Source organism: Pristis pectinata, chromosome 8 (genome assembly GCF_009764475.1).
Source record: "Pristis pectinata isolate sPriPec2 chromosome 8, sPriPec2.1.pri, whole genome shotgun sequence".
Classification (NCBI taxonomy): domain Eukaryota; kingdom Metazoa; phylum Chordata; class Chondrichthyes; order Rhinopristiformes; family Pristidae; genus Pristis; species Pristis pectinata.
Window position 1 is genome coordinate 70,570,033 of NC_067412.1, and position 12,176 is coordinate 70,582,208.

The 12,176-nt window shown below is 40.2% G+C and overlaps 1 protein-coding gene across 2 annotated transcripts in view; it reads left to right on the top strand.

The window, feature by feature from the left end:
* The window catches only part of zdhhc9 (zinc finger DHHC-type palmitoyltransferase 9), an 83,342-nt gene that overhangs the window by 23,692 nt on the left and 47,474 nt on the right, over positions 1-12,176 (top strand). The gene's annotated exons all lie outside the window — the stretch shown is intronic.

A 12,176-nucleotide genomic window follows, 5' to 3' on the forward strand; every position in this document is an offset into this window, starting at 1 on the left:
TCAAACTTGTACTCTCCTGGAAATATTACAACTTTACAAAAGTTTACTTTCACCCTGTAACTTTCTGATTGATTTTCAAATTGCAAGTTATTTTTCATTTATAGGAATGTCAAATTTGTTCCTGCTTCAAGTGGCAGTCCAGCTCATTGCTTACACAACCTGAAAATCAACATTTTGTTGATGAATGGAACATCAACTAATAGTTAATACTTCCTTCTCCTGTCTGTCACTTATTAAGCTAACGCCCCAAGGAGCTGATTTCCTTTAACATCAAGGAATCAAATTTCAGAAACTGAGCAAATGGTGCATCTGCCACTATGTTGCACATTTAGTACATGTGGAGAACCAATTTCTACCTCCATAAATGGACCATAAAAAGTGAGGAAACAATAGTGTAATCACAGTGAGAATATAATTAATAGTAGTAAGGAGAAAGTGCAGAAAAAAAATTATGGACCTAAAAGCTATATCACTGGACCCAGTGATGCAAATCACAGTGCTTAAAAATACAAAGTTACAGAAATAGTGTATGTTGGACATACATTATTGTTGATCTTCCAAAATTCCCTAGATTCCAAAATAATGGACCAGAAGGTCAGAGATGTAACATACTGTACCTATTCAAGAAAAGAGGATGGGGGAAATGCAAATCAGTTAACCTGACATCAGGAAATTGCTGGAATCTATTATAAAGATCTGGTAACAGTGATTTTAGAAAATCTTCATATTATTAAGGAATATTGGGTTTGACAAATCTAATACCTTTCTTTATTAAGGACGAAACTAGCAGGGTAGGTACGGAAAACGGGTGGGTGTGACGTATCTGAATTTTCAAAAGGCATTTGATAAGATGTTAGATGTTACACAAGGTGAGGCTACATTATCATTGAGGCAGATAGAAGATTAAAGGACAGAAAATGTGTCATTTATAAGTAAGTTATCATGTTTCAGAAAAAAAAGTTAAGGGCTTAATTGATGTTGATGAAATTTTGTATGGGAATGTTCCCCTACAATTCATAGAATCATAGAACAGTACAGCACAATACAGGCCCTTCAGCCCACAATGTTGTGCCAACCTTTCAACCTCACCTCAGACTATCTAACCTCTACCTCCCCCATATCCCTCTATTTTAAATTCATCCATATGCTTATCTAGTAATCTCTTGAATTTGACCAACGTACCTGCCTCCACCACCACCCCAGGCAGTGCTTTCCATGCCCCAACACACTCTGCTACAAAACATTCCTCTGATATCTCCCTTGAACTTCCCACCCATTACTTTAAAGCCTTGCCCTCTTGTATTGAGCATTGGTTCCCTGGGAAAGAGGCGCTGGCTGTCCACTCTATCTATTCCTCTTAATATTTTGTATACTTCTATCACGTCTCCCCTCATCCTCCTCCTCTCCAAAGAGTAAAGCCCTAACTCCCTTAGTCTGTTCTCATAATGCATACTTTCCAAACCAGGCAGCGTCCTGGTCAATATCTTCTGCACCCTTTCCAATGCTTCCACATCCTTCCTATAATGAGGTGACCAGAACTGGACACAGTACTCTAAGTGTGGTCTAATCAGAGTTTTTTTGAGCTGCATCATTACCTTGCGGCTCCTAAACTCGATCCCACAACTTATGAAAGCTAACATTCCATAAGCTTTCTTAACTACCCTATCCACCTGTGAGGCAACTTTCAAGGATCTGTGGATATGAACCCCCAGATCCCTCTGCTCCTCCACACTACCCAGAATCCTGCTACTAACTTTGTACTCTGCCTTGGAGTTTGTCCTTCCAAAGTGTACCACCTCACACTTCTCCGGATTGAACTCCATCTGCCACTTGTCAGCCCAGCTCTGCATCCTATCAATGTCCCTCTGCAATCTTCGACAGTCCTCCACACTATCCACAACACTGCCAACTTTTGTTATCTGCAAACTTGCCAACCCACCCTTCTACCCCCTCATCCAAGTCATTCATAAAAATGGCGAAAAGCAGAGGTCCCAGAACCGATCCTTGTGGGACACCGCTAGTCACAGCCCTCCAATCTGAATTTTAGGGGAAAAAGGAAGAAAGAGATAGCAATGATGTAATTTGTTCTGCATTTTGTTTTAAAATCTTGGAAGTGGAATCAGATATTACAAATAACCAGAAGGTTGGCCTATATGGAAAACAAAATTGTGCATTACATAGTTCCTGATGGCCTTTAAATGTGAATGTACAAGCACCTTTCTGAGCTTTCATGAACATAGCTTAACCCCACACCTACTCTGTAGTTACAGTCTATAGTATCATCATTTAGAAAAAAAAGTAAAGTGATTATTCTCTCCGGAAAAACATTAGATACTTAGTTTTGCTACTAGAAAACATTATTAACTCTTGAAGGTCAATAATAGTTAAGTATCACAAGAGCCGATATCAATTTGAAAAGTCTTTTGGCGAGTACCACTTAATTATAAAGGTTGTGAAATGTGCAACCTTGTTCTTCATCAGTGAACTTGAAACATTTTAATAATCTGTATGATAAGTAGACATTAAACAAATTGTTCTACTGCCTGGTTACTAAGTGCTGCGGTTATGCAACCAATGATCAGATGGTGCTATAATCTCCTCCTTAGGCTGTCCATTGGGATGAAGGATGACTTGCTTCCACTCTGGTTTTGTAGGTTCTGAGGTCAATGTAGGAACTGCAGGCTCTTCCACAGATGGGGCACACAGTGGCTGATGGGGTGGGTGTGTAGTTTGTGAGGTGGTGCACTCCTTCTGTGGCCCACACAGGGCCTTGGAGTGCTCCCAGTGTATGGCCTTGAGGTCTTTAAATATAATCCTGAATGTACTTTCATTCACTTTGTGTGGTCATGGGCCAGAGATTCCTAGAAGTCAGTGTGGATGTTGCATTTCTTCAGGAGGGTTTGAACACATACTTGGATCTTTTTTTCTGCCCACTTAGAAATCTGTTCCCATGACTTAGCTCAGTATAGAGTATCTGCTTTGGGAGTCTGGTGTCAGGCATGTGAACAATGTGGCCAGCCCAAAGTATCTGAGTATAACTAGGGCCTCAATATTGGGAATGTTGGCCTGAGAGAGCACACTGATGTTGGTTTACATGTCCTTCCAGTGAAATGGAAGATTTTGTGGCGACCGCATTGGTGGTATCTATGTAGGCCAGGTCTCAGAAGCATATAGGAAAGCAGGTCAACCATGAGTTTTGTGGCAGGTCCTCAAATACACTTTCTGTCAATTGACCAAAAGCTGTGATGGCACATTAAAGGTAGAGATGAATTTTGTCATCAATGCTATAATGACAGCTCCTAAATAGACAAGTTCACCTTGAAGGTTGATTGTCAGCCTTGGTTAACTAACTTAACCTCCATTGACTCTGTCTACACTTCCTGCTGCCTTGGGAAAGCAGCTTAAAATAATCAAGGACCCCTCCCACCCCGATCATTCCTCATTCTCTGTTCTCCCTTCTACCGTCAGGCAGAACATACAAAAGCCTGAGAGAATGACCACCAGACTTGAACACAGCTTCTATCCCACTGTTATCAGACTCTTGAATGGACCTCGCATATGGTAAAAGATGAACTCCTGATCACCCAGTCTACCTCGTTGTGGCCCTTGCACTTTATCGGTCTACTTGCACTGCACTTTCGCAACCGCAACACTACATTCTACATTTTGTTTTCTTTTTACTGCCTTGATGTAATTATGTATGGCATGTTCTGTCTGCATAACACGCAAAACAAATGCTATTCACTGTATTTCTGTACATACGACAATAATAAACAGATATCAGCTAGATCTTTGATTGGTACTGTAGGGGAGGAATGTATCAAATGGCATTCTGGATGAGCCTCAAGAATTTCAGTCTTCATTCCCATGGCATGACCTGTTAAGCATGTTCTGAACAACCATAAGTGAGCACTACAAACAACAGTGAAGAATGCTTACACCTGAATTATTTTGAATTCTTGCACCTATTGCCCACTTCAGGATTAATGGATGACTTTACACAACCAGGCAGAGTCAGACTATAAAAGGCTGCCAATGCATTGAATCATTCAGCATTCTTCCTAGTGGCTAGACATCTATCATAGAACCCAATGGGTTTTGTGAGGCTCTCTTTGCAATTTGCTGAATATTTAAACTTGAAGTGGAAGGTGAGCTATTTTAAAAAAAAATCTGTTTAAACAAACCTTACTCCCACCTTTACTTAAGGGGATCCTGATGAGAAAGAAGATAAAATGACTTCCAATAGATATATTAAAAAAAATCACCTGAGGCTATCCAGACACAAGGCAACCTTTGTATAGCAGTAAGCCACTCTCTTGTCATGCAGACAGTGTGAGGCAAAAGTCTTGGAAAAGCCAGTGAAGTAAAGATCAGCTACTTCTGAAGAATAAAGAACAATTATTTAAAGTTTCAAAACATAAAATATCTTAGAATTCAATCTCCAAATCACCAACTAAATATCATGCAAGAATGCTGGAATGTGAATCATGCAAAACAATACATAACGATGAATGCTATCATATGTTCTGCATTGCACAACGTTTCTGATGGAATAAATAGAGCACGTTATTCATCTCATTGGTAGAACTTTGAGAATGCAAAACCTTCAACTATTTTAGTAGGATGAATGATGATGAAACAAGTTCTCCGTCACACAAAAAAAGTACGAATTTCCCTGGACCTGCTAAAGCCTGTGGGTTAAAGTATGAATCTGTTGGTAGAGGGATTTTACCCAGCTGTTAATTTGGCTTGCTTACATAGACAGAGTAACAAATGGCTAGTCATTATGCACAACCTTATTGCGGAAGCATAAGACAAAAGGTAATAAGGACTGCTTTCTGTAACAAGTAGTTGGACAAGTTCAATCTTGCTGTATTTCATCACTAACTTTGGTTAATACCCGAACAGTTCTAACAGCGTGGTGCAGATTCTGTTGTCAAAACAGCTTTGTGTTATGATAGTGACCATATTTCACAAGCAAGCAGTGGATGGAGTGCAACCCACTTACCGTGTCAAGCACTCACTACTATATTTAAAGCAGAATTTGAAATTCCTGCATGGGACACTTCAGCCACCTCAGAACCCACAAAACTGAAGTGGGAGCAAGACAATCTCAGCCCTTGGGGCTGCCTAGGATGGCAACTTCAGAAGTACTTTTTTTGGCTGAAGTGTTCTGCAGTTCTTTGAGATTCTGAAACTTTATAAATAAAATGTATTTCTCTAAAAGATATATGATGTGAAATACTGAGAGTTCTTAAAGTTTTTCTTCTATATCCAAAAGGTAACAGCTGAAAATATAATACATTTCTGATTAAATTTGTTCATTGTGCTAACATAGGATCTGATCCTTGTTTTCTGTTGAGCGTATGAAATGTTATGTTTTTGCATCAGGCAGATGTTTATCTTGCCCGCAATTTATTTTTATGTTGTTTATAAATTCTCTTGCTTGAATCTCCATGACAAATTTTATTTTCTCAAGCCTCAAAGTGTAACGTTTTACAGTTAGTTACTGCTGAAGGTAAGAGCACCCCAGGAAACTCCAATTTCCAGTTTTCCTTTCTTCTTAATGGGAAATAACTTGCTTACAATTTGCATATCCCTACTGATACACAGTAAGAGTGGTACTTCAATGACAAGCATATGCCAAATTCTACTGCATAATTTAGTAGTAATTCATCACTCTGTACTGATTTATATAGTCCTACTGCTCGTTTTACATAGATGTGACATTTAGCTACACCCCTAACATCTATTTAAAACTCCAAATCATAGTTTATTTGAAGATTCATGCACTTTTTCATTTGTATGCCCTCGTCTCCTAAGACTCTATTCAGTCTGCCAAATGTTGCATTATTGGAAGATAAAGGGGAGAGGGTATTGCCATTGAAAAGGATGTCAGTATGAAGCATCTCCTCATTAATGTTTTGAAAGTGTGTGTTGGATAATCAATAATTCCCTTCATGCACTAGTTACAGAGAAACATTGCAGCATGATTTCTTCCTCATTGGGCATGGAATGGTTGCTACACAATAGGAAGGACATGATTACTCCGGAGAGGGTGCAGAGGAGTTGGGTGCATGATGGTTCCTATAAACATGGGCTGAAGGGCCTGTCTCTGAACTGGATGACTCTCTGTCTCATACCATTTCGAGGCGCAGTTCATCACCTTTTTAGAGTAAACATCGTTATACTGTCTACCATAAAGTACATAAAATGTATGGAAACATTAAAAACCTGATGAAAGCCCCTTTACCAAATAGCTCTGCAACAGGAACTTAAGTAAGGGCAATTTTAACAATGGACAGGAAAAAATTGTGTGGGGTCTAAAACCAAGTTTCCTGGTGGGAATAGGTTTAAAATTAGAACTTCTGGTGCTTCAATGTGAATTTCCACCTTCCCTCCCCCACCCAACAATGGGCTGGAATATACTGTTCTTTAGCCAGCTGATGGAGATAAAAGAGACTGCAGATACTGAATCTGGAGTTTAAAAAATGAGCTGCTGAAGAAACTCAGTAGGTCAAGCAGCATCTGTGGATGGAAATGGACAGTCAACATTTTGGGTTGAGGTCCTTCATCTGGACCACAATGGATGGGATATAGGAGAATGTGTTTGGGGGGGGCAGCCCAACAGATCAACAACAATATAAAATAATTGGAAAGGGCTCTGTACAGGAAAGTGTATCTGGAATTTACTCTGCTTAAACATGGAATGTATTTCACAGAACAGGCAGAAAAAAGGAAACAGTTTTATATGTACAGTTGTTTGAAAGACACGATTACAAGTTTTTGTTCACTGGCTATTGAAATAGTCAAACGTGAGTGTACCTTCTAAGAACTGTGCACAACACGTGAAACAATCTTTAATGCTCTGTAGGATGTGGCTCAAACTTCATATCTTGTCTTAATGAGCAGCAACATCAGGAGCTTGGAATCCAGCCTTGTCAACAAGTTAGAAGTATTGCTGCTTGAGGGAGTAGCAGGGTAGTGAACAGGGTTCTCTGGGGAAAATGGTAATGATGGTGAACAGTGGACATGGGCTACATCTGCAAATGAGAAATCTGGGAGGTCTCAATCTTTTGCCTTTGTGGAATAAGTGGGGACATTCCTGAGAGTGAACTCTAATACTGAGGTCCTGCGAAAGGATGCAGGATAGAGAAAACATCACTATGTGAAAAGAGGAAGTTGATACTGTTATTTGTAATAGGGCTTGAGTCACGTGAGATGTTGATGAGTTTACTAGCACCATGAGCAAGCTATATTGTTGAGGCATAGTAACAACATTCAGGGGACACCTTAACCCATTCCTTCAATGATTTTTGACAATTATAAATTTGACAGGTGCGACGAAGCCCGGAAGAAATGGATGGTGCATACCTGGTTGGGCTATAGACTAGCAAAAAGGTGCAGTTTCAAGACCTTTATAGATTGATTGCTATGTGATTGGTTAATGTGTGGGCTGGTTGATGAGATAATTCATATCAAACTGTTTGACATGGAGGATGTAATATTTGAGGGAACAAGCAGGACATCTGCCACTAAGGAAATGCTGTTGAGTGTAAGGCAGATGCACTTAGGGTAATTCTGGTGTGTAGGCATAGGCCACACTGGGGAAGAGTAATGGTGTCCCCTCCCCCAATTTGCCATACCGTTGTTCATAGAAAGTGACGTTGGCAGGAAATCCTTGGGTCACAAGGACCCAAAAGCATGAAGGATGAGTATAGCTATGGTGGTCAGCAGCTACAGAGGTGCTTTACAGACTGGTGTGCTGCAAGCACACAGGGCAGCCCCAGAAATTAATGGCATATCCAAAGTCATGGCAGTGACTTCAAGATAAATGGTCATTTTGCCATGACCTTAATTGATGTGGGTGCAGATCACTTGTTAATGAGTCATGCCACACAGCAAGCCATTGTTCACTGCGACTCCTTGGTAAACTGCTGTACATTTCTGCAAGTGTTCTCTGGGGAGATCCTGTGGATTCCTGGGGAGAGACCGTGCACTGTCCAGTGCAAGCATATGGTGGGGAAGCTATGAATGATTGTGGCCAGTTGCATATAATGGCCAATACTAATGGGGAAGGATCAGCTACAGTCACTGCATGTTGGGTGGAAATCTAGTGTGTTGGAATGACAAGTAAAATTGCAGAAGTTTTTGGCATGTTATGAACTGACTCATAATGGCATTGTTGGATTCACATTTTGCAGTGGCCAGGCCATTTTGCTCAGGCGAGATTGGTTTCCTGTAGCCTAAAGCCACAAGTGGAAGAGGAACTGCAGAAGTCAGAAAAGACTGGTGTTTTGTTGATGGTGCAAGAAAGTGATTGGGAGCCCCACTGGTAGTGGTACCCAAGGTAGATAGAATGGTTCAATTCTGTGGGGATAAGGGCTACAATGCAACCTGAACAAAACTTAATTTAATAAAAGAATTCAGGATGTGGATGTTGCTGGCAAGCCTGGCATTTATTGCCCATCCCCAATTGCCCTGACTTGGTGCTGAACCACTGAAGTCCTTCTGGTGTATGTAATCCCATGAAGCTTTTGGGGAGGAACTTCTGGAATTTAGGCCTAGATATGATGAAGAAACATAAATAAATTTCAAAGTCAGGACAGTGCATAACTTGGAGGGGAACCTGCAGGTGATGGCGATCTCGGGCATTTGAAGTCATCTTGGTGGTAGAGGTCGTGGGTTTGGGAGGTGCTGTTGGGGTAGCTGGGCGAGTAACTGCAATGCACTCTGCAGCCACTGTGTGCCAGTAGTGGAGGAAATAAGTGTTAAGGAGGTGGATGGAGTTGTCATTCATGTGGGCTGCCTTCTCCTGAATTGTATCAGCTGGTAGAGATGTGTTAGAGCTGCATCAGCACATTGCTGACTTGTGCCTTAGATGGTGGAGAGACTTTGTGTTGTCAGTTGCCGCAGAATGACCTGCCCCTGACCTGCTATTGTAGCCACACTAATTTGTGGCTGGTCCACTTGAGTTTCAAGAATATTAATGGTGGCAAAGCCATTGAATGTAAAAGGAAGTGGTTAGACTTCCTCTTGCAGCAGATGGTCATTGTTTGGCATTCCTGTGGCACAGATTCAGCCCCTGACTGAATGTTGTCTAGGTCTGAATGCATGCAGGCATAGACTCATTCATTTGCTGAGCAGATGAGTGGTATTGAACATGCCCACTTTTTGCAGTCTTCTCAGACATAAGCTGCAAAATTTGCTAATCATGTGAGAATTATGTTATCTACAAATTATTTTTGTCATATAAAAATAGCTTTGAACATATTGCACTTAGCTGTTTGAAGCATTAATGTGTTTTTAAAGTGTGAAGAACATCCAGTCTACCAGTTACTAATCGTCCCCAAGTCTTAATCCACTGATAACACTCGTGTTCCACTGATAACACAGCATGTACCATAGTGGCCTGGATTTTGTAAGCAAGGAAAATTGGGATATTATCAGAGCCCTTAATCCTGCTGGGAAATTAATGAACTTCCAAAAGGCACTTGATGAATGGCCATATAATAGGCCTGTCATCAAGGAGTAGAAGTGGTAGTAACGGCAGGGTTAGAAAATTGGTTAAGTGACAGGAAAAAGGCTAATGGTGAACTGGGCAAGTAACTGCAGAGGATTTTTTAGCTGGTACATACTGCAGCTTTTGTGTGCCAGTGGTGGCGAGAATGATTGTTAGGGCACCATTTAAGTGGGCTTCTTTGTCCTGGATGGTGTCAAGTTTCTTGAGAGTTGTCAGTACTGTGCTCATCCAGGCAAGTGGGGAATATTCCATTGCACTCATTTGTGCTCTGTAGAAGGTGGAAAGGCTTTGTGGTGTCAGTGAGTAAGTCACCCACTGCAGAATTCCCACCCTCAGACCTGCTCTTCTATCTGTGTGGTTTGCCCCGTTGAGTTTCGGGTCCATCTTCATTCACAGCTGGATGTGGCAGGAGTGGGGAAGCTTGATCTGATTCATTGGTTATGGGTTTGCTTAGTTTTGTTATTAACAAGCTGTTTATGCAGTTTAGCATGCATGTAATTTTGTGTGGCTTAGGTTAGAAAGGTGAGGTCCTGGTTCCTGTGTAGTCTCCCCACTTGGCCCCTGGCTTGATATTAGTGGTGAAAGAATAAGCAAGATCCTAGACCAGATTGTGATTGAGTTCAATGTTTCTGCGGGCCTTGGCATCCATGGATGCCTGATTCTTTTTATCTGCTAGTTTTGTTTTAAAGTTTATCTATTTTGCACGAGGTAATGGATTGTAGATATTTATGAACTGGTCTCCAAATCTGTAGAACTGTTAACCATTTACTTAGACACTGAACTTTGTGTTGGTTAGTCTTTGGCTGAACTGCAAGCATGCTACAAACAATGTAACATGATAAAACCAGTCTCTTAACATAATAGCTACCCACCAACCTTATGGTAACTGTTCCCTTAGTAGCTAACAGACCTGCACCAGAACAGTGCTATAAAACATGGTAATAAACTGCTTAAAAAAAGTTCCTGCTGTTAATTTGACAGCACTTTCAGGAATCTTGAGCGCAAAAAAAATTGCTGGAAGAACTCGTCAGGTTAAGCAGCATCTGTGGAGGCAGAGGGATGGTTGACGTTTCGGGTCAAGGCCCTGCATCAGGACTGATTTGCTTTTCGGTTTTGTTGATCATTCTTCTGCACCCTACCTTCTTTTGAATTAACATCTAGCCCATAGTTTGGTGAGCATGCTTCGCTAAGCAGATATATTGGAGGGCTATACTATTGAAAGCAAATTAACTGTCAACATTTGCCATACCTGAGTCTTTGGGACAATTGAGAAGCCAAAAGTCATGAAGCCATATCTCTGTGCTGTGAAAAACTGTGAAAATGATAGCTTTGTCATTGGGTTTATCTTGGATCCTTTTGTCAAAGGTGAGGTTATAAACTACAGGGATTTATATATGTTTCAATTATATGTTTAATATGCAATATGTGCCTGTGTATTTCTGATCATTGGTGTTCTGATGAGTCAACATTACTGAATGATGACTTTGTTTCTCTCTGCAGTTGCTGCCTAATCTGCTGAGTATTTAAAACATTTTCTGTTTGCATGTAATTCCTGCATTTTGCTGTGACTGTATCTGAAATTTGAAATACCAGCGGAGTCATTTCAACACAAAAAAAATTCTTAAATAGCTAGCATTTTGGGTAATTTCTGTAGAAAAAGAGAATCGGAATTAGCATTTGAGGTGTGTGATTTCTCATCAAGTTGCTGCAGTTTGTTTTTATAAACAGGCCAACTTTGTGCTCAGCACTTATCTAGGAATGAATAATTTTTTGTATACTTTAGATTATTAATGTGTTATTCCAGTATGTGATGTAGTGTGAAGACCATATTACTGCCAGTTTACTGGAGACAATGACAAAAGATTGTGACAAGTGCAGCAGCAATTGCAAAAAAGTATTAAACATCATTGAAGATGACGTAATTAAGCAGAAATTATGTAGAGATGGAGGAGCTGCATTGGGATTTCTGGAAAGTGAAATTACTTGTCATGCAGTATAAAATAGAAACATAAAATTAGACACTTTTTTCATCACCCAGCATTTGTTTCTTTTGACTGTTTTGGCACTGTCATTTTACTTATTGCAGTTACTTCAGAACTTCAGTCTAGTGTTATCTTCACACACTTTGTAACTTCAAATTTCCATTTACTTTCCAAGTGGTGATGGGTTATGGAATTACTGAATCAGTATCCATTATTGATTATGCTTTTTATGTGAATTGTTTCTCAATTAGCTGGGAGATTCTTTCTTGATTAAATGTTTACACTGAATTGTACTAAACCCAATCTGCTCCCTTTTAAAGTCAAAGAGTCCTCTTATCAATATCCCAAAATTACTGCAATCCAGTAGCAAATACTTCATGGTCATCAACAAACCTATTACTGAATTAGAATTAGTGCAGGCATCTTTTAATCTTTTTTTTTACAATTTTTAATGTGCATTCACTCATTGGATTAAGGGTTCAATTAATGAATGTGCTATTTTTGAAAAGATTGAGGTGAGAGGGGCTGGGAATGGGCATATGGTACTTTGGAGGAGGGTTCAGGGTGATGAGGAAGCAAAGTAGTTGTTCACGCACTATTGATTCTTTCCAATGCCTGTGTAATCTGTTGGTTAATCATTACTAACCACCCTAATTGTTTCCCTTCATATT